We start from the raw sequence: 21,911 nt of genomic DNA on the forward strand, positions 1-21,911 counted from the left end.
AACACATGATTTAAAAATTTAAGAAGCCAAGCAAGAACAAGGAATATTATGAAAAAAAACGTGTTTGCTATTGAGTAGGAGCCTAATTTTTTTCGCCGCGTCAATCGAATTTGGAGAGAAGAGGATGCGCGACTCCGAGGTGGAGACGGGGGCGCCACCGCAAGGCTTCAAACAGAAACGGTGTGGATCAGGGGACGACGCGACAATGACATCCTAGTTGGAGGGGGGGCGAAGGTTTGACGAGTTCGGGTGTTCGGGGAGGTCGCCGGTGATTGGATCGTTTGGGGTTTAGAGGGAGTGTGGGCAATTCGCGGGGAAGAAAGACTCTCGGCCGTCAGATCTTGGGTCAAACGGTGTTGGTTGATTTTACTAGATTGAAAAAATCCAAGTGCATGTGCAATCGCCCCCTAAGAAAAAGAAACCAAATAAACAATGGAGGTAGAGAAAGATTAATGGAGTGACAAATGACGAGATACTACTCCCTCCGATCCAAAAAAAAAGTGTTGTGGCTTTAGCTCAAATTTGAACTAAGCCACGACACTTGTTTTTATCAGAGGGAGTAATTTCTCGAGGCGCTTAAGACTTTTTATATTTTTCTTAATCTAAACTACCAAAAATGAAAGACCTTCACAAAGAATCTCTAAGCTCCGCTAGTGCAAGCCAGAAAAGTAATATTGTGGTAAACAAGATACACCCGCGTACATGTAATCTCTTTGATTTGATTAATGTGATGTGCATGAACGTCATGACAAGTCTTAGCGGCGGCCCGTAGCAGGTAGCTGGATCCGTTGAATGAACAGTGGTTGCTCTGTGCCCCACCACGTTCATGCGCGCCGTTCAGCTCACTCTGTGGTTTCAAATCCTCCGGCCCGGCGGTAGCCTCCAAATGCGTTCGAAATAAAGCTCGCTCTGATATGATGCCATATGGCATTCTTGCAATATCGCCAGACCACAGGGGCAAGCAGCACCCACTGCCCTCTATAAATAACGCCGCACCATACGTCCATGTCTCCTCGCCCACTCGCCGTTTGAATACTCCGCTCTGCTCTCCTCCAGCAAAATCCACAGAGCAGAACATACAGGATGGTTCAACGGTCGGCCGGCCAGGGCGCGCGGCGGGGCCAGGGCCGGCAGCGGCACGACCACCCGACGGCGGCGAGGTCGGGCGGCGGGGGGAGGCGGCATTACCAGCAGGAGCTGCTGCTGGGGCTGCACAGCAGCAAGGGCAAGGGCGCGTGCCGGTTCAAGCGCAGCTGCTTCAGCGAGGAGGAGGACGCCGCGTCGTCCGCCATGCTGCTGCTCGCCTGCGTCGTCTGCGCCCCCTCACTTTGATTACCATCCATACCCCATGGTGATCTCGATCGTGGAAACGATCGCTAGCTTAAGTAATTGTTCTCTCAATTCTCTCTGTGCTGCTAGTAATTACTGTGTACTGTATCCAGATAACTGTGATGTGAATTATATGTACTCGTTTGATCACGGAGATATAATAGAGCCGTTGTTCTCGCCGTGTGCTTAACAGCCGGTAAATTTATATATGTGTTGAGTATGTTCAGTGATCACTGTGTTATGCTGGTAAGTAATGGAGAATTTGGGGATGATCAGCTTATTCGCTTTTTGCATAAAAGGCCCCGTGCACAAAAAAGAGATTAAAAAACTACCCTATGCGTATACAACTAGTACCAAATCTAACATGTGGCAGCAAGCCAACCAAGGGACATGCCACCACATCACATGGCGGTTGGCAATGATCCAACGGTTTTCACAAGGCGTAAGGCTGGTCATAGTGGGGAGTAACTTAGACTAGTGTCATATGCATAACACTAGTCTAAGTTACTATCTTCATAATGCAAAGTAACATAATAGTAGTGTCTTAGATGGCTTCATTTATTAGCTTGTAGACTTATTTTGTCTTGGGAAGCGCTATGTTACAGTAACATATTATGTTACTATCTCACATTAAATACTTGCCACATAAGCAAAAAAATTTTGGAATGCGCTATGTTACTAGTTAAGTTACTCCCACTATGACTAGCCTAACAGAACGGATGGTCAAGCATATTGCATGCGCCATCCCCTATCCTTGTGGGGAATGTATCGGGTGCTCTCACCTTTGGAGTGTTTTCGGTGCTCCACGCATTTTAAAATGTTCGTAAAATTTTGAAACAAATCTAGCACATTCATAAAACATCAATGTATGTTGTCACAAAATTTCAAATCAAAATTCAAAACATTGCTCGAGATACAAAAAAGACAAAACTGACGTTAATTTGATAATGAGCCAAATCTAAAGCCAACTTATGTTATGTACTCCCCTTATAAAGAAATATAAGAGTGTTTAGATCACTACTTAGTGATCTAAATGCTCTTATATTTCTTTACGGAGGGAGTACCATTTACTATTGAATTTATCATTTATGTTTCTTGAGCAATGTTTCGAATTTTGATTTCAAATTTTGTGACAACATAAATTGATGTTGTGTGAACATGCTATTTTTTCAGAATTTTTTGAACATTCACGACTGTGCTATCAAGTATGGAGCACCGGGAGCACCCTAGGGGTGGGAGCACCAGATATTCTTTCTGTCCCAGTGCTGCTGATGTCCATTGGTAAGGTGGCAAAGAGGCAAAAGAAAAAGAGCTACAAGGATGACAAATTTACGGCCGACGCATGCACAATCCTACTTTGGCAGCGTCAACAGCTAGCGTGCATGCAAAAAGCGCTGTTGGGGAGGACGCATCGTTCACGGATCGTGCATGCAATGTCGTCTGTAAAGCAATTTCAAAAGAAAAAAACAACAAAGAGGCAATGCAGTTCTAGGCTAGGGAATCCGCGAGGAAACTGAAGAGGAGGTTGTTGCTCTCGCAAATTTTCTCATCCATCATTCTTGCTTAAGTTTTCAGACATCGCACCACTGCCTTGATGCTATAAAACCCGGCTCAAACCTAAGAAAACCACATGCCAATCATTCTCTATGTAACGGAGATCGGCGAAGGCTTTCCCGATAGGAAAATACCACATCATATGTTGCTTGATGAATATATAGTCTGAGTGACGTTGAGGCGGAGCCTTGAGGCCCTAACGCACGTAGTGGCGCCCACAAGCCAGACATGCAGACCTGGCGTGTGGGGGCCATGGGCGCCCGCATTGCTCCCCTTTTTGCAACCTTGCTCCAGTTAACCCGCATATTCCTGTCATATTTTCTTTCTAAGGCCTTGTTCGTTTAAACCTCCTCTCAAGAGGATTGGAGTGGATTGGAGGGGATTTTGGCTTGCAGGGGATCTAATCCCCCTCAATCCCTGCCAATCCCCTTCCAAAACCGCCTCAACCGAACAAGGCCTAAAGCATGTGGGGGCCATGGGCGCTCCCTCAGCTAGCGTGCATGCGGAAAGCGCATGGGGCCACGGGCGTCGGCAGCGGTTCTAGGGTGAAAGGAATCGAGCATCAACAATGACAGGAGAAACAACACTAGAGTAGGAGTACCTGCAAGACTTGTTTGGCACGTGCGTGTGATAGCATCTTTGCAATTAACTAGAGGACGCCCAAGTAGGCCTTCAGATCAGCAGCCCAAGACGCGTTAGGCCGACCACAACGAACAACTGATGTGGTGAATGGTGGGAAGACCAAGCAATCCACAATGTTTAACCATTAGTGGGATCTTCCAGAGCTTCAAATTGTTGTGAGAAGTTGTGGTTGGCTTAATTTTACCTTTTTAATAGGAGGGTTGCCACATAGAAAGCGTTCTAGGTGGGCCGTCCCATCGCACATATTGTACCAATATTTTCTAAAAAATTGAGAACATTCAAAAAACATGAACGTTTTTAAGGAAAAAACTGAATGCATTTTATAAAGGGAAAACTTTGTTTTTGCCACTCTAGTTTTTGCCCACTTTTCTTATGCCACTCTAGAATTTGACATCTCACTTTTGCCACTCTTAGCTTTTGAAAATACATCACAAATGCCATTCAGTGGCAAAAACAATAAATTTTCATTTCACTTTTGCCACTCTTAGGTTTTGCAATGTATCAGAATTGCCACTTTGAAAATTTTGATTTTGCCACTGAATGGCAAAATTGATATATTGTCAAAAGCTAATAGTGGCAAAAGTGAAATGTTAAACTCTAGAGTGGCATAAGCAAAGTGGGCAAAAGCTAGAGTGGCAAAACTGAAAATAAAGCTCTCATGATCACTTAAAAACGAGCAGACATTTTCTAAAAAACTTTTGGAAAACATGACCATTTTTGAACTTGTGAACATTTTTATAAAATTGTAGATTATTTTAAAAACTTTTGAACAGTTTTTCAAATGTTCAACATTTTTAAAATGCGGATATTTTGTAAAAATTGTGGTTTTTCTTCAAAATTTTCAGACATGTTTGTAACGCAAAGCATATTTTAAAATTCTTTCATTTTTATTTTTTAATATGAACATTTTCTAATCTGTGAACACTTATTCAAAAATCCGAACAGTTTTTATTTATTTTAGTATTTTTATTTTTGGAGCAAAAGGAAAAAATGATGAAAGTGTGAAAGGCTAAAGAAAAAAGTGAAGAATATTGTATATCATGCCGTATGTGTGCGTGCGCATAGCTACATTGTGTGCCTTGTGCATTTGTACAACAATTTGACGCAGCGAGCATCAAATAAGACACGGTGTCCTCCTGCTCCTATTTGTTGCTTCTGGTGCGGTCCATTACCTCAAAATTATCTTGCCATACAAACCCATACAAGTATGTGATTTTTTAATCTCAGAAAATATTTAGAAATAAATAAATTTTGTAACGAAAAATATACAAGTTTTCCCTAATTTCTTTTTCGAACATATTTATCTATACTCCTATATAGTGTACGAGTAGCAAGTCATATGGACCGTTGGATCTTTCTAATCGGACGGCTCAAATTTAATGGCTTGTGTTACCGGTATACGTGGCTGCATATAAACCGTTGGATATGTTAATCTGATGGCCTACATTGCGAGGATTCGCTGCGCCACGTGAGCCCCGAGCGGCTCCCCAGGCGCGTGGGTGTACGCAGGTCCGCGGCCTGACGCCCACGCCGTCGCCGTCGCCATCTCCATCGCCACCCCCACCTCCTCGCATGACGGCGGAGGAGGAGGCCTGACTCATGGCGCGTGTGCTGAAGGACTCCATGCACACGCACGACGAGCGCCAATGGGCGGACCTCGAGGCGACGATGGCCCTCTCCGCGGCCGGCGACGTCGCCATCCCCGAGCTGGAGATGACGCCTCGGGAGGAGGTGGTGGAGGAGCCGCCGGTGGCCGCGTTCCACCCTGACCTGGTGGGCCAGGGGTGGAGCTGGTCGTGCTCCGCTGAGCAGATGGCGGCCGCCCTGGGGGCTGTGAACTGGTGCCCCACGCCGCCGCGATCGCCGGAGCGGGAGGCCTCGCCTCGGGAGGAGGTGGTGCAGGCACCACAGGCCACCTTGCAGCCCGCCGCCCCCGTGCACCACGGACCGTCGGCCCACCTGTGGACGTCGCCGGAATACGTCGGCCTCATCAGCGACGACGACGACACCGGCGGCCAGTGAAGGCGGCGACGGCCACGACATCGACAGGCACGATAGGAGCGAGCGGGAGGCCTTTTTTGGTTTTATGTTAATTATGAACTGGGCTGTTTAAGTGGACTGATAAACTGTGCCGTTTTATGGCCGTAACCCCTATATATATGTTTATGTTTTTTTAACTGCGTTTATTTAATTTTTTAGTCATTTCATTTATGTTTTTAAATTTTTTTATTCACGTCCACCCGGGACAGGTTTTGGGGAGCGGCCGCGCGTTGGACGCACCCACAACCCATCAGACAAATGCGGACATGGGCGAACCCATCGGCGCCTCAAAGAGACAAAATCCGGCCAAACCAGACGTCCGTTTGAGGTCGCGCGGTGAAGTTGGCCTTATAGCCAAGCCACTATCCAGAAATTTCCAGCAGACTCCGGTGATGCATGCAGGAGTAGAGTAAAGTGGCACCAGGAGTACTAGCAGTGGCAACTAGCAAGTACGTATCATAATGAGAGAGAGAGAGAGAGAAAGCATGTGATGGTGTAGCCTGGGTAAGAGCAACTTTAGCAGACCCCGCAAAATGTTCGGCTCGTAAAAATTCCGACGAGTATGCGGGCTCGGGCCAATTTTACAACCAGAAAAGAGCCCGCATACTCACCCGGCCCGCAAAAACTTTTGCCGCAGCTCGCAAACTGCACGCCCCGAGCACTATAAGTGCGGTTCCGCGACCCTTTTGCGGGTCTAAATCCTATCCCCCGCCGCCGCGAGCCACACGATCCCCTTTCTCCTCTCCCAATTTCTCGCCGCCGGCGACCCTCCGCCCTGTCTCCAGCTGTCATGTGGGGGCGAATGTGGAGCTCCGGACGCGGCTCCGGTAGCCGATCCGGCCGTGAGAGGGACCCGGAGCGCGAGCGGCGCGTCCGGCCCGACGGCGCGAGGAAGCGCAGCGCGTGGAAGTGGACCAACCGCGGGCTTTCGCCGCCGGCGAGCTTCGACTGCCGAAGACGGTGGAGTACGACCGCCGGCGCGCGTCGTTCTCCTCCGCGCGTTCTTCGTACGCCGGATCCTCCGCCGCCGCCGCCGCAGGCTTCCTCCCCGTGAAGAGGGAGTGGTCGGACGAGGAGGAGGAGCCAGAGTCGCCGGCGCCGTTCCCCTTCGTGCCGGTGAAGGAGGAGCCTGAGGAGCCCGCTCTGCTCGGCCACCGCGGGGTCATCGGGCCTGAGGACTACGTCGTGGAGTTCAACACCGTCGCCGCCGCCTTCGCCGAGCGGAGCGTGCGCGAGGAGGAGGAGCGTCGCCGCCATGCCGAGGAGCTCGAAGCCCTCGAGTGGCGGCAGGCGGTCGCCGCCAAGGAGAAGGCCGAGGAGTGGCGCCGCATCCGCGTGGAGCAGGCGGAGAAGTTCATCGATCTCTGCAGCTCCGGCGAGAAGGAGTGAGCGTCCGGCTCCTCCACGGCGTCGTCCAATTGCCGCGACCTAGCCGCCGTTTAGATCCGCCCCCCTAGTACTAGCTTAACGTAGTATGTATGCTTGTAGTGTGATGAACAATGTAGTATGTGATGAACAATGTAGTATGTGATGAACTCTGTCTATGCAATTTCTCCCGCGAAAAAAGTTTTTCAATTTATGCAGGTTTAGATATGGGTTCTGCTCGGACGCGTATGTTTTTGACCCGTAAAAGCGGTTTTCATGAACCCGCAAATTTTTGCAGGGTCTGCTAGAGTTGTTCTAAAGGCGCACAGGCTAAAATAAATTAAACAATGACAAACAAAATGAAAATGTATATATGTACAGCTAAATAGCTTTTACTTTCTCTTATAAATATATTTTATAAATATTTATTACCCTTGTTTTTCTTAGTTTTTATCAACAATTCTGTGAAAACTCTGATTTGTAAACAGATACAATTAATGTTTAAATTATTATTTTATTTTCTAGCGATAAATAACTTGCAAACAATTCTCTCTCAGTTGCTCAATCAAATATTTTTTCGATCCATAATAAGTATCGCAGGTTTGAACTGAAGTTAAATTTAAACTTTATTAAGACAAACATGTGAGGACGAACCTGGTATACTTTTTCTCATGGTATTCTATATTGCATAAATTCGGTATTTCATAGATATATTTATTAAATCGTGCAAATTTTTATAATTAATAATTAATTAGTTCAAATCATGATACTACCTCCGTTTCAGCGAATGAGTCATTCGCGTAATTCTAGGTCAACGATTTAACTATTTAAATATGTATTATATGTGACAAAAAATATATATTTAAAAACTACATCCGTGTAGAAATCTAGTGATATACTTTTCATGACATATAACACATATTTAATTCCTCAAATCGATGGCCTAGAACTACCTGAATGACTTATTCACCTAAATAGGGGTAGTACTACTTAACCTTTTTTGTGAAATATGATACTACTTAAAATTACCCACATGTATGTGTATTAATAACTATCTCTACACGTGCATGACACGTGCCATTTACTAGTATATACAAAAGGCAATATGTATCTATTTCCAAAACTTTCATGTATTTGAAAAAACTTGTTCATGCATGTCAAAATATACATTCATGTATTTTAAATATATATATATATATATATATATATATGTATAACTAAAAATAAATTAAAAGGAAAATATGAAAAGGAAATTTAAAATTGAAAATAGAATATAAGGGAGCTAATTGATAAACAATAAACTTACTAAGTAAGTAAACGCCTAAAAATAGAATTTCAAAAACATAAATTAGAAGAAGAAACCAAAAAAAGAAAAGAAATAATAAATAGACTGGTCCATTACACGTCTGTTATTTTCCACGACTGAGAAAACTTTAGAGAGTCCTCCTAAACCGCGCTTCAGGCGCCCCTTTGCAGAATTCGCGCTCACGCAGCCACGGACTTGGGCCTGCCCAACGTGCTCGCTCGCTCGGCTCGTTCATGGCTGAGCAGTCAACCATTGACTTTCGAAAAAAGGTACTAGATCTGAATAAAAATCACAAATTTGCAAACGGTTCATAAATTTTAAAAATAAGCATAAAATTAAAGAAAACTGTGCCTTTTAAAAATGGTTCAAAGATTTTAAAAAAGTTTACAAAAATTGAGAAAAGTTCATGAGTTCAAAAAACTAGACGAGTTTGAGAAAGTACACAAAAATGAAAAAAGTTCACGAATTTGGGAATAGTTCACTCCAAAAATTCCATATTTTCATAGGTTCATGAATTTAAAAATTAGCAAAACTAAAAAGTTCACATGTTTGAAATTATATTTCATGAAATTCGAATAGAGTGCACTAAAAATTTAGCAACAACTGAAAAAGTTCACGGATTTACAGAAATTTCATGAAATTTCAAAAAAAGTTTGCAAAGTTGGAAAAAGTTTACAAATTTGAGAATAGTTTATGGATTTGTAAAAAAAGTCAAATTTTGAAAAATTTCGTGCATTTGAAAAAAGGGAAAGGAAAGAGAAGAAAAAGGTTTGGAAAAATTAGAAACAAAAAGAAAAAAGGTCAAAATATTTCAGAAACTTCGCAAAACCAGGCTGGAAAAGCTTCGAGAAGCTTCCCAAAAACTAGGAAGAACTTCCCGCTACCTGCTTAGATCGAAGGATGTGAGCTCGGTATGGTTAATGTTATAACCGGCGCCTGAAGCGTTGAATAGGTATCGACAGATTTAGGACCATTCTTCCTGATTGGGTATTTCCTATTTGCTACTTGTCGCGGAAGATTGTTGACCGTGAAGGAGCGATGTGAGGACCAATTTTTTTAACACAGTGCAAACAACAAACGCGCATACCTACGCATATACATTCACCCATATGAACACATACACGAACACCCTACCCATGTGAGCATTTTCGAGAGACTAAGCCGGCACATCATCTTAAAATTGATGAAGTCACCATAGACGCCTTCGTAGTCGACGGAAACATCTCCTCCTACTGAACACACATCGCCGAAAAGGCTGAAATAAATGCAGAAAAATATGAGCACCAGCGTGACTTGAACTTTGGTGTGCTGGAAAAGCAATTGGGATGAATCATTTAGCTAGCGGTATACTTCAGTTTTTGGGAACGTCATACTTGTGGTTTTTCAAGTTTTAGGAACCTTCTATAAGGTTTGTGTCTAGTTTTAGTTTTTAGTTTTTTATGTTCTTTTCTCTATTGCTTTTTTCAATAGTTCTTTTTCTACTAGACACTCACTGCGGCAAATTGTTGCCCATGCGCACAATAGTAGTGTGATTTGGCCGACCCACTTTGCGCTCAACGTCGTGCAACTGTCGCAAGCATATGTCGCCGGGGTTAAGCAATCATCGGGTGAAGAGCTTCAAACATGGGCAACACTTTTATCTTCATATTTTTTGCATGCCTTTTCTGTTTTCCTTTTTTGGTTTCTTTATTGGTTTTTTTTGTATTCTTTCAGGTATCTCTTTCTTTTTTTTGAGCATCAGTACAGACACAAGCGCTCATATACACGCGTATACACTCACCTCTATGAACGCACACACGCACACCCTACCCTTATAAGTATTTCCGAAAGACTAAGCCGGCACATCATCTTGAGATTTACGAAGTCACCGTAGCTTTTGACTATTTTATTTTTCCACCTTTTTAGACAAAATATGTAAATATGTTAAATTATATGAAATATGTATTCTAACACACATGAACATATACTAAATCAACATGAATAACTGTCACATATGTGTGAAGTTTTTTATAAGGATATTTGTTTAGTACATAGTCAACAATTTTTAAATATGAAGTGGACATATTTTTTAGATATGAACGATAATTATTAGATTGTGTCCATTATTTTCATATATAATTTGTCCGTTATTTAAACATATAATTTTACAATATTTATATAATTATTGAAGAGAAAATGCTTTTCGGAATCCTTTTATATAAAAAACACGATATACTCTACTGGACACAAATTATCTTTTCCATATATAAAAATACAACTGCCCTGAAAAGAATACGGGAAAAGCTTACACTCAGCCGACTGATAACGAGATTTCATCCACCGCCTTGCGCAGTCGACGCCGTGAAGGCTATAGTTTTGATCGGCGAGGAAGAGGAAGCCGTTTCTAGCAGGAGATGTTTTTAGAGGAATAGCACATTATGAAGAAAAAACATGGAAAGCTCATTGTAAGTTTTAAGAAGTGCATTGAAATTCAATTTCATTTTTACTGAGATCGAATCGATTGTTCAATATAAATAGAATTTCAGTTTGATTATTTGCTTCATCGATCAAGATAAAAACAATGATTTATTGTTGTCCATATGAGATCGACGACTACACCGCACTTCTCCAGGTTATGCAAATTTTCATAGTGATAGATGGTTCAAAGAGCCATTTGAACATTGGAAGGCCATAAACTATTTTTGCAGCACGTCAATACATCTCCGTCATATCTACTTTCCCAAACACTTTTGCCCTTATTTTAGACTCTAACTTGCATGATTTGAATGGAACTAACCCGGACTAACGCTGTTTTCAGCAGAATTGATATGGTGTTATTTATGTGCAGAAACAAAAGTTTTCGGAATGACCTGAAACTTCACGGAACATCTATTCAGAAATAATAAAAAATCCTTGCAAAAGATGAAGACCAGGGGCCCACCACCTGTCCACGAGGGTGGGGGGGCGCCCCCTACCTCGTGGGCCCCCTGGAGCTCCTCCAACCTCGACTCCAACTCTATATATTCGCTTTCGGGGAGAAAAAATCAGAGAAAATAATTCATCGCATTTTACGATACGGAGCCGCCGCCAAGCCCTAAAACCTCTCGGGAGGGCTGATCTGGAGTTCGTTTGGGGCTCCGGAGAGGGGAATCCGTCGCCATTGTCATCATCAACGATCCTCCATCACCAATTTCATGATGCTCACCGCCGTGCGTGAGTAATTCCGTCATAGGCTTGCTGGACGGTGATGGGTTGGATGAGATCTATCATGTAATCGAGTTAGTTTTGTTAGGGTTCGATCCCTAGTATCCACTATGTTCTGAGATTGATGTTGCTATGACTTTGCTATACTTAATGCTTGTCACTAGGGCCCGAGTGCCATGATTTCAGATCTGAACCTATTATGTTTTCATCAATATATGAGAGTTCTTAATCCTATCTTGCAAGTCTATAGTCACCTATTATGTGTTATGATCCGTTAACCCCGAAGTGACAATAATCGGGATACTTACCGGTGATGACCATAGTTTGAGGAGTTCATGTATTCACTATGTGCTAATGCTTTGTTCCGGTACTCTATTAAAAGGAGGCCTTAATATCCCTTAGTTTCCATTAGGACCCCGCTGCCACGGGAGGATAGGACAAAATATGTCATGCAAGTTCTTTTTCATAAGCATGTATGACTATATTCGGAATACATGCCTACATTACATTGATGAATTGGAGCTAGTTCTATGTCACCCTATGTTATGATTGTTACATGATGAACCGCATCCGCCATAATTCTCCATCACCAATCCATTGCCTACGAGCTTTCCATATATTGTTCTCCGCTTATTTACTTTTCCGTTGCTATTGCTATTATCACTACAAAATACCAAAAACATTACTTTTGCTACCGTTACCACTACTATCATATTACTTTGCTACTAAATACTTTGCTGCAGATATTAAGTTTTCAGGTGTGGTTGAATTGACAACCCAGCTGGTAATACTTGAGAATATTCTTTGGCTCCCCTTGTGCCGAATCAATAAATTTGGGTTGAATACTCTACCCTCGAAAACTATTGCGACCCCCTATACTTGTGGGTTATCAAGACTATTTTCTGGCGCCGTTGCCGGGGAACATAGCTCTATTCTTCGAGTCACTTGGGATCTATATCTACTTATCATTATGAAGAACTTGAGAGATCCAAAAACCAAGATATATCCCTCAACTACAAGGGGAGGTAAGATACTGCTGCTAGCTCTTGAGCACTGCGTTGGATTTCCCCGAAGAGAAGAGGATGATGCAGCAAAGTAGCGTAAGTATTTCCCTCAGTTTTTGAGAACCAATGTATCAATCCATTAGGAGGCTACGCACGAGTCCCTTGTACCTACACAAAAACAATAGCTCAACGCAACCAACGCGCTTAGGGATTGTCAATCCCTTCACGGTCACTTACGAAAGTGAGATCTGATAGAGATGATAAATAATATTTTTGGTATTTTTGGTATAGAGATGCAAAGTAAAAAGTAAAAGGCAAAGTAAAAGCAAAGCAATAATAAAGTGATGGAGATTAATATGATGAGAAAGAGACCCGGGGGCCATAGGTTTCACTAGTGGCTTCTCTCAATAGCATAAGTATTCTGCGGTGGTGAACAAATTACTGTTGAGCAATTGATAGAATTGAGCATAGAGAATATCTAGGTATGATCATGTATATAGGCATCACGTCCGAGACAAGTAGACCGACTCCTGCCTGCATCTACTACTATTACTCCACTCATCGACCGCTATCCAGCATGCATCTAGAGTATTAAGTTAAAAACAGAGTAACGCCTTAAGCAAGATGACATGATGTAGAGGGATAGTTTCATGCAATATGATAAAAACCCCATCTTGTTATCCTCGATGGCAACGTTACAATACGTGCCTTGCTGCCCCTTCTGTCACTGGGAAAGGACACCGCAAGATCGAACCCAAAGCTAAGCACTTCTCCCATGCCAAGAACAACAAATCTAGTAGGCCAAACCAAACTGATAATTCGAAGAGATTTGCAAAGATAACCAATCATACATAAAAGAATTCAGAGAAGATTCAAATATTATTCAAAGATAGACTTGATCATAAACCCACAATTCATCGGTCTCAACAAACACACCACAAAAAGAAGATTACATCAAATAGATCTCCACGAGAGAGGGGGAGAACATTGTATTGAGATCCAAAAAGAGAGAAGAAGCCATCTAGCTACTAACTATGGACCTGTAGGTTTGAAGTAAACTACTCACACTTCATCGGAAGGGCTTGGATGATGATGTAGAAGCCCTCCATGATCGATGCCCCCTCCGGCGGAGCTCCGGAACAGGCCCCAAGATGGGATCTCGTGGATACAGAAAGTTGCGGCGGTGGAATTAGGTTTTTGGCTCCGTTTCTGATCATTTGGGGGTACGTGGATATATATAGGAGGAAGAAGTACGTCGGTGGAGCAACAGGGGGCCCACAAGGGTGGGGGCGTGCCTGGTAGGGTAGGGCGCGCCCCCTACCTCGTGGCCTCCTGTTATGTGCCTTGACTTAGGGTCCAAGTCTCCTGAGTTGTATTCGGCGAGAAAATCACGTTCCTGAAGGTTTCATTCCGTTTGGACTTCGTTTGATATTCCTTTTCTTCGAAACCCTAAAACAGGCAAAAACAACAATTCTGGGCTGGGCCTCCGGTTAATAGGTTAGTCCCAAAAATAATATAAAAGTGGATAATAAAGCCCAATAATGTCCAAAACAGTAGATAATATAGCATGGAGCAATCAAAAATTATAGATACTTTGGAGACGTATCAAGCATCCCCAAGCTTAATTCCTGCTCGTCCTCGAGTAGGTAAATGATAAAAACAGAATTTTTGATGTGGAGTGCTACTTGGCATAATTTCAATGTAAATCTTCTTAATTGTGGTATGAATATTCAGATTCAAAAGATTCAAGACAAAAGTTCATGTTGACATAAAAATAATAATACTTCAAGCATACTAACAAAGCAATTATGTCTTCTCAAAATAACATGGCCAAAGAAAGCTATCCCTACAAAATCATATAGTTTGTCTATGCTCTATCTTCACCACACTAAGTATTTAAATCATGCACAACCCCAATGACAAGCCAAGCAATTGTTTCACACTTTTGACATTTTCAAAACTTTTTCGATCTTCACGCGATACATGAGCGTGAGCCATGGATATAGCACTATATGTGGAATAGAATGGTGGTTGTGGAGAAGACAAAAAGAGGGGAAGATAGTCTCACATCAACTAGGCATATCAACGAGCTATGGAGATGCCCATCAATAGATATCAATGTGAGTGAGTAGGGATTGCCATGCAACGGATGCACTAGAGCTATAAGTATATGAAAGCTCAACAAAAGAAACTAAGTGGGTGTGCATCCAACTCGCTTGCTCACGAAGACCTAGGGCTTTTTGAGGAAGCCCATCATTGGAATATACAAGCCAAGTTCTATAATGAAAAATTCCCACTAGTATATGAAAGTGACAGAATGAGAGACTCTCTATCATGAAGATCATGGTGCTACTTTGAAGCACAAGTGTGGTAAAAGGATAGTAACATTGTCCCTTCTCTCTTTTTCTCTCATTTTTTGGGCCTTCTCTTTTTTTATGGCCTCTTTTTTTCGTCCGGAGTCTCATCCTGACTTGTGGGGGAATCATAGTCTCCATCATCCTTTCCTCACTTGGGACAATGCTCTAAAAATGATGATCATCACACTTCTTTTTTTCTTACAACTCAACAATTACAACTCAATACTTAGAACAAAATATGACTCTATATGAATGCCTCCGGCGGTGTACCGGGATATGCAATGAATCAAGAGTGACATGTATGAAAGAATTATGAATGGTGGCTTTGCCACAAATACGATGTCAGCTACATGATCATGCTAGCAATATGACAATGATGGAGTGTGTCTTAATGAACGGAACGGTGGAAAGTTGCATGGAAATATATCTCGGAATGGCTATGGAAATGCCATGATAGGTAGGTATGGCGGCTGTTTTGAGGAAGGTATTTGGTGGGTGTATGATACCGGCGAAAAGTGCGCGGTATTAGAGAGGCTAGCAATGGTGGAAGGAAGGAAAGTGCGTATAATCCATGGACTCAACATTAGTCATAAAGAACTCATATACTTATTGCAAAAATCTAGAAGTTATCAAAGTGTATTACGCGCATGCTCCTAGGGGGATAGATTGGTAGGAAAAACCATCGCTCATCCCCGACCGCCACTCATAAGGAAGACAATCAATAAATAAATCATGCTCTGACTTCATCACATAACGGTTCACCATACGTGCATGCTTCAGGAATCACAAACTTTAACACAAGCATTTCTCAAATTCACAACTACTCAACTAGCATGACTCTAATATCACCATCCTCATATCTCAAAACAATTATCAAGCATCAATTTTTTTCTTAGTATTCAATGCACTCAAAAGAAAGTTTTACAAATCTTGAATACCAAGCATATTTATTATTAAGCAAATTACCATGCTATTAGGACTCTCAAAATAATCTAAGTGAAGCATGAGAGATCAATAGTTTCTATAAAACAAATCCACCACCGTGCTCTAAAAGATATAAGTTAAGCACTAGAGCAAAAATATATAAGTCAAAAGATATAAGTGAAGCACATAGAGTAAAACTATAGAGCTCAAAAGATATAAGTGAAGCACATAGAGTATTCTATCAAATTCCAAATTATGTATGGCTCTCTCAAAAGGTGTGTACAGCAAGGATGAGTGTGGTAGACTAACAAGCAAAGACTCAAATTATAAAAGACGCTCCAAGCAAAACACATATCATGTGGTGAATAAAAATATAGCTCCAAGTAAAGTTACCGATAGAAGTAGACGAAAGAGGGGATGCCTTCCGGGGCATCCCCAAGCTTTGGCTTTTAGGTGTCCTTAGATTATCTTGGGGGTGCCATGGTCATCCCCAAGCTTAGGCTCTTGCCACTCCTTGTTCCATAATCCATCAAATCTTTACCCAAAACTTGAAAACTTCACAACACAAAACTCAAAGTAGAAAATCTCGTGAGCTCCGTTAGCGAAAGAAAACAAAAGACCACTTCAAGTTACTGTAATGAACTCATTCTTTATTTATATGGGTGTTATACCTACTTTATTCCAACTTCTCTATGGATTATAAACTATTTTACTAGCCATAGATTCATCAAAATAAGCAAACAACACACGAAAAACAGAATCTGTCAAAAACAGAACAGTCTGTAGTAATCTGTAGCTAGTGCAAGATCTGAAACCCCAAAAATTCAAAACTAAATTGCTGGAAGTGAGGAATTTATCTATTAATCATCTGCAAAAATAATTAACTAAATATCACTCTCCAAATAAAAATTACAGCAGTTCTCGTGAGCGCTAAAGTTTCTGTTTTTTTACAGAAAGTTCAACAAGACTTTCCCCAAGTCTTCCCAATGGTTCTACTTGGCACAAACACTAATTAAACACAAAAAACACAACCAAAACAGAGGCTAAATAATTTATTTATTACTAAACAGGAGAAAAAAGCAAGGAATAAAAATAAAATTGGGTTGCCTCCCAACAAGCGCTATCGTTTAACGCCCCTAGCTAGGCATAACAAGCAAGAATAGATCTAGGTATTGCCATAATAGTAAGATAGATTATTAAAACTCATTTCATATTCTCTACGTTCGGCAGCAAGTTTTCTTTGACGCAAGCAAAAGTAATCAAAAGGGCTAAATTTAATGGGACAAAAGTCCCCAAGATCAACCTTGTGTTGGAAATATGCCCTAGAGGCAATAATAAAATGGTTATTATTATATTTATTTGTTCATGATAATTGTCTATTGTTCATGCTATAATTGTGTTATCCGGAAATTGTAATACATGTGTGAATACATAGACCACAACACGTCCCTAGTGAGCCTCTAGTTGACTATCTCGTTGATCAAAAGATAGTCATGGTTTCCTGACTATGGACATTGGATGTCATTGATAACAGGATCACATCATTAGGAGAATGATGTGATGGACAAGACCCAATCCTAAGCATAGCTCAAAGATCGTGTAGTTCGTTTGCTGTAGCTTTTCTGAATGTCTCGTATCATTTCCTTAGATCATGAGATTGTGCAACTCCCGGACACCGTAGGAGTGCCTTGGGTGTGCCAAATGTCACAACGTAACTGGGTGACTATAAAGGTACATTACAGGTATCTCCAAAAGTGTCTGTTGGGTTGGCACGAATCGAGACTGGGATTTGTCACTCCGTATGACGGAGAGGTATCTCTGGGCCCACTTGGTAATGCATCATCATAATGAGCTCAGTGTGATCAAGTGGTTGATCACGGGATCATGCATTACGGTACGAGTAAAGTGACTTGCCGGTAACGAGACTGAACAAGGTATCGGGATACCGACGATCGAGTCTCGGGCAAGTAACGTACCGATTGACAAAGGGAATTGTATACGGATTGATTGAATCCTTGACATCATGGTTCATCCGATGAGATCATCGAGGAGCATGTGGGAGCCAACATGGGTATCCAGATCCCGCTGTTGGTTATTGACCGGAGATTCGTCTCGGTCATGTCTACATGTCTCCCGAACCCGTAGGGTCTACACACTTAAGGTTCGATGACGCTAGGGTTGTTAGGAAGACTTGTATGTGATTACCGAATGTTGTTCGGAGTACCGGGGCCACCTGAGGGGTTCCGGGGGTCCACCGGGAGGGGCCACCTCTCTCGGAGGGCCTAATGGGCTGTAGAGGAAAGGGAACCAGCCCTACATGGGCTGCATCCCCCTTGGGCCCATGCACCTAGGGTTGGGGGGGAAACCCTAAAGGGGGCGCCCCCTTGCTTGGGGGGCAAGCCCCCTCCCCTTGGCCGCCGCCCCCCCTCTAGATCTCATCTATAGGGGGCCGCCCCCCTTCCTCCTTCCCCTATAAATAGAGGGGCAAGGGGAGGGCTGCATACAACATCCAAGGCGCAGCCCCTCCCCTCCCCAACACCTCTCCTCCTCCGTAAGAGCTTGGCGAAGCCCTGCCGGAGTACTGTAGCTTCACCACCACCACACCGTCGTGCTGCTGTTGGAGCCCTCTTCCTCAACCTCTCCCTCCTCCTTGCTGGATCAAGGTGCGGGAGACGTCCTCGCTCCGTACATGTGTTGAACGCGGAGGTGCCGTCTGTTCGGCGCTAAGATCTTCGGTGATTTGGATCACGACGAGTACGACTCCATCAACCCCGTTCTCTTGAACGCTTCCGGTCGTGATCTACAAGGGTATGTATATGCACTCCTCTCTCCCTCGTTGCTAGATGACTTCATAGATAGATCTTGGTGATGCATAGAAAATTTTAAAATTCTGCTACGTTCCCCAACAGTGGCATCATGAGCTAGGTCTATGCGTAGTTTCTATGCACGAGTAGAACACAAAGTAGTTGTGGGCGTTGATATTGTCAATTTGCTTGCCGTTACTAGTCTTATCTTGATTCGGCGGCATCGTGGGATGAAGCGGCCCGGACCGACCTTACACGTACGCTTACATGAGACTGGTTCCACCGACTGACATGCACTAGTTGCATAAGGTGGCTGGCGGGTGTCTGTCTCTCCCACTTTAGTCGGATCGGATTCGATGAACAGGGTCCTTATGAAGGGTAAATAGAAATTGGCAATTCACGTTGTGGTTTTGGCGTAGGTAAGAAACGTTCTTGCTAGAATCCTATAGCAGCCACGTAAAAACTTGCAACAACAATTAGAGGACGTCTAACTTGTTTTTGCAGCAAGTGTTTTGTGATGTGATATGGCCAAAGGATGTGATGAATGATATATGTGATGTATGAGATGATCATGTTCTTGTAATAGGAATCACGACTTGCATGTCGATGAGTATGACAACCGGCAGGAGCCATAGGAGTTGTCTTTATTTATTTATGACCTGCGTGTCAACATAAACGTCATGTAATTACTTTACTTTATTGCTAAAGCGTTAGCCATAGTAGTAGAAGTAATAGATGATGAGACAACTTCAAGAAGACATGATGATGGAGATCATGGTGTCATGCCGGTGACAACGATGATCATGGAGCCCCGAAGATGGAGATCAAAGGAGCAAATGATATTGGCCATATCATGTCACTATTTGATTGCATGTGATGTTTATCATGTTTTACATCTTATTTGCTTAGAACGACGGTAGCTTAAATAAGATGATCCCTCGTAATAATTTCAAGAAAGTGTTCCCCCTAACTGTGCACCGTTGCGAAGGTTCGTTGTTTCGAAGCACCACGTGATGATCGGGTGTGATAGATTCTAACGTTCGAATACAATGGGTGTAAGCCAGATTTACACACGCAATACACTTAGGTTGACTTGACGAGCCTAGCATGTACAGACATGGCCTCGGAACACAGAAGACCGAAAGGTCGAGCATGAGTCGTATAGAAGATACGATCAACATGAAGATGTTCACCGATGTTGACTAGTCCGTCTCACGTGATGATCGGACACGGCCTAGTTAACTCGGATCATGTTATACTTAGATGACTGGAGGGATGTCTATCTGAGTGGGAGTTCATTGAATAATTTGATTAGATGAACTTAATTATCATGAACTTAGTCTAAAATCTTTACAATATGTCTTGTAGATCAAATGGCCCACGTTGTCCTCAACTTCAACGCGTTCCTAGAGAAAACCAAGCTGAAAGACGATGGCAGCAACTATACGGACTGGGTCCGGAACCTGAGGATCATCCTCATAGCTGCCAAGAAAGATTATGTCCTAGAAGCACCGCTAGGTGACGCACCCGTCCCACAGAACCAAGACGTTATGAACGCTTGGCAGTCACGTGCTGATGATTACTCCCTCGTTCAGTGCGGCATGCTTTACAGCTTAGAACCGGGGCTCCAAAAGCGTTTTGAGAGACACGGAGCATATGAGATGTTCGAAGAGCTGAAAATGGTTTTTCAAGCTCATGCCCGGGTCGAGAGATATGAAGTCTCCGACAAGTTCTTCAGCTGTAAGATGGAGGAAAATAGTTCTGTCAGTGAGCACATACTCAAAATGTCTGGGTTGCATAACCGCTTGACTCAGCTGGGAGTTAATCTCCCGGATGACGCGGTCATTGACAGAATCCTTCAGTCGCTTCCACCGAGCTACAAGAGCTTTGTGATGAACTTCAATATGCAGGGGATGGAAAAGACCATTCCTGAGGTATATTCAATGCTGAAATCAGCAGAGGTAGAAGTCAAAAAGGAACATCAAGTGTTGATGGTGAATAAAACCACTAAGTTCAAGAAAGGCAAGGGTAAGAAGAACTTCAAGAAGGACGGCAAGGGAGTTGCCGCGCCCGGTAAGCAAGCTGCCGGGAAGAAGCCAAAGAATGGACCCAAGCCCGAGACTGAGTGTTTTTATTGCAAGGGAAGTGGTCACTGGAAGCGGAACTGCCCCAAATACTTAGCGGACAAGAAGGCCGGCAACACGAAAGGTATATGTGATATACATGTAATTGATGTGTACCTTACCAGTACTCGTAGTAGCTCCTGGGTATTTGATACCGGTGCGGTTGCTCACATTTGTAACTCAAAGCAGGAGCTGCGGAATAAGCGGAGACTGGCGAAGGACGAGGTGACGATGCGCGTCGGGAATGGTTCCAAGGTCGATGTGATCGCCGTCGGCACGCTACCTCTACATTTACCTACGGGATTAGTTTTAAACCTCAATAATTGTTATTTAGTGCCAGCTTTGAGCATGAACATTGTATCAGGATCTCGTTTAATTCGAGATGGCTACTCATTTAAATCCGAGAATAATGGTTGTTCTATTTATATGAGAGATATGTTTTATGGTCATGCTCCGATGGTGAATGGTTTATTCTTAATGAATCTCGAGCGTAATGCTACACATATTCATAGTGTGAATACCAAAAGATGTAAGGTTGATAATGATAGTCCCACATACTTGTGGCACTGCCGCCTTGGTCACATAGGTGTCAAACGCATGAAGAAGCTCCATGCAGATGGACTTTTAGAGTCTCTTGATTACGAATCATTTGACACGTGTGAACCATGCCTCATGGGTAAAATGACCAAGACTCCGTTCTCAGGAACAATGGAGCGAGCAACCAACTTATTGGAAATCATACATACTGATGTGTGCGGTCCAATGAGTGTTGAGGCTCGCGGTGGCTATCGTTATGTTCTCACCCTCACTGATGACTTGAGTAGATATGGGTATGTCTACTTAATGAAACACAAGTCTGAGACCTTTGAAAAGTTCAAGGAATTTCAGAGTGAGGTTGAGAATCAACGTGACAGGAAAATCAAGTTCTTGCGATCAGATCGTGGGGGAGAATACTTGAGTCACGAATTTGGTACACACTTAAGAAAATGTGGAATAGTTTCACAACTCACGCCGCCTGGAACACCTCAGCGTAATGGTGTGTCCGAACGTCGTAATCGCACTCTATTAGATATGGTGCGATCTATGATGTCTCTTACCGATTTACCGCTGTCATTTTGGGGCTATGCTTTAGAGACTGCCGCATTCACTTTAAATAGGGCTCCGTCAAAATCCGTTGAGACGACACCGTATGAATTATGGTTTGGGAAGAAACCTAAGCTGTCGTTTCTAAAAGTTTGGGGATGCGATGCTTATGTCAAGAAACTTCAACCTGAAAAGCT

At 42.9% G+C, this 21,911-nt stretch overlaps 1 pseudogene; it reads left to right on the forward strand.

Moving 5' to 3' along the window:
- The first annotated feature begins 5,124 nt into the window (after positions 1–5,124).
- Positions 5,125–21,911, forward strand: part of LOC123101209 (uncharacterized) — a 141,533-nt pseudogene continuing 124,746 nt past the window's right edge.

This window comes from Triticum aestivum, chromosome 5A, assembly GCF_018294505.1.
Source record: "Triticum aestivum cultivar Chinese Spring chromosome 5A, IWGSC CS RefSeq v2.1, whole genome shotgun sequence".
Lineage (NCBI taxonomy): Eukaryota > Viridiplantae > Streptophyta > Magnoliopsida > Poales > Poaceae > Triticum > Triticum aestivum.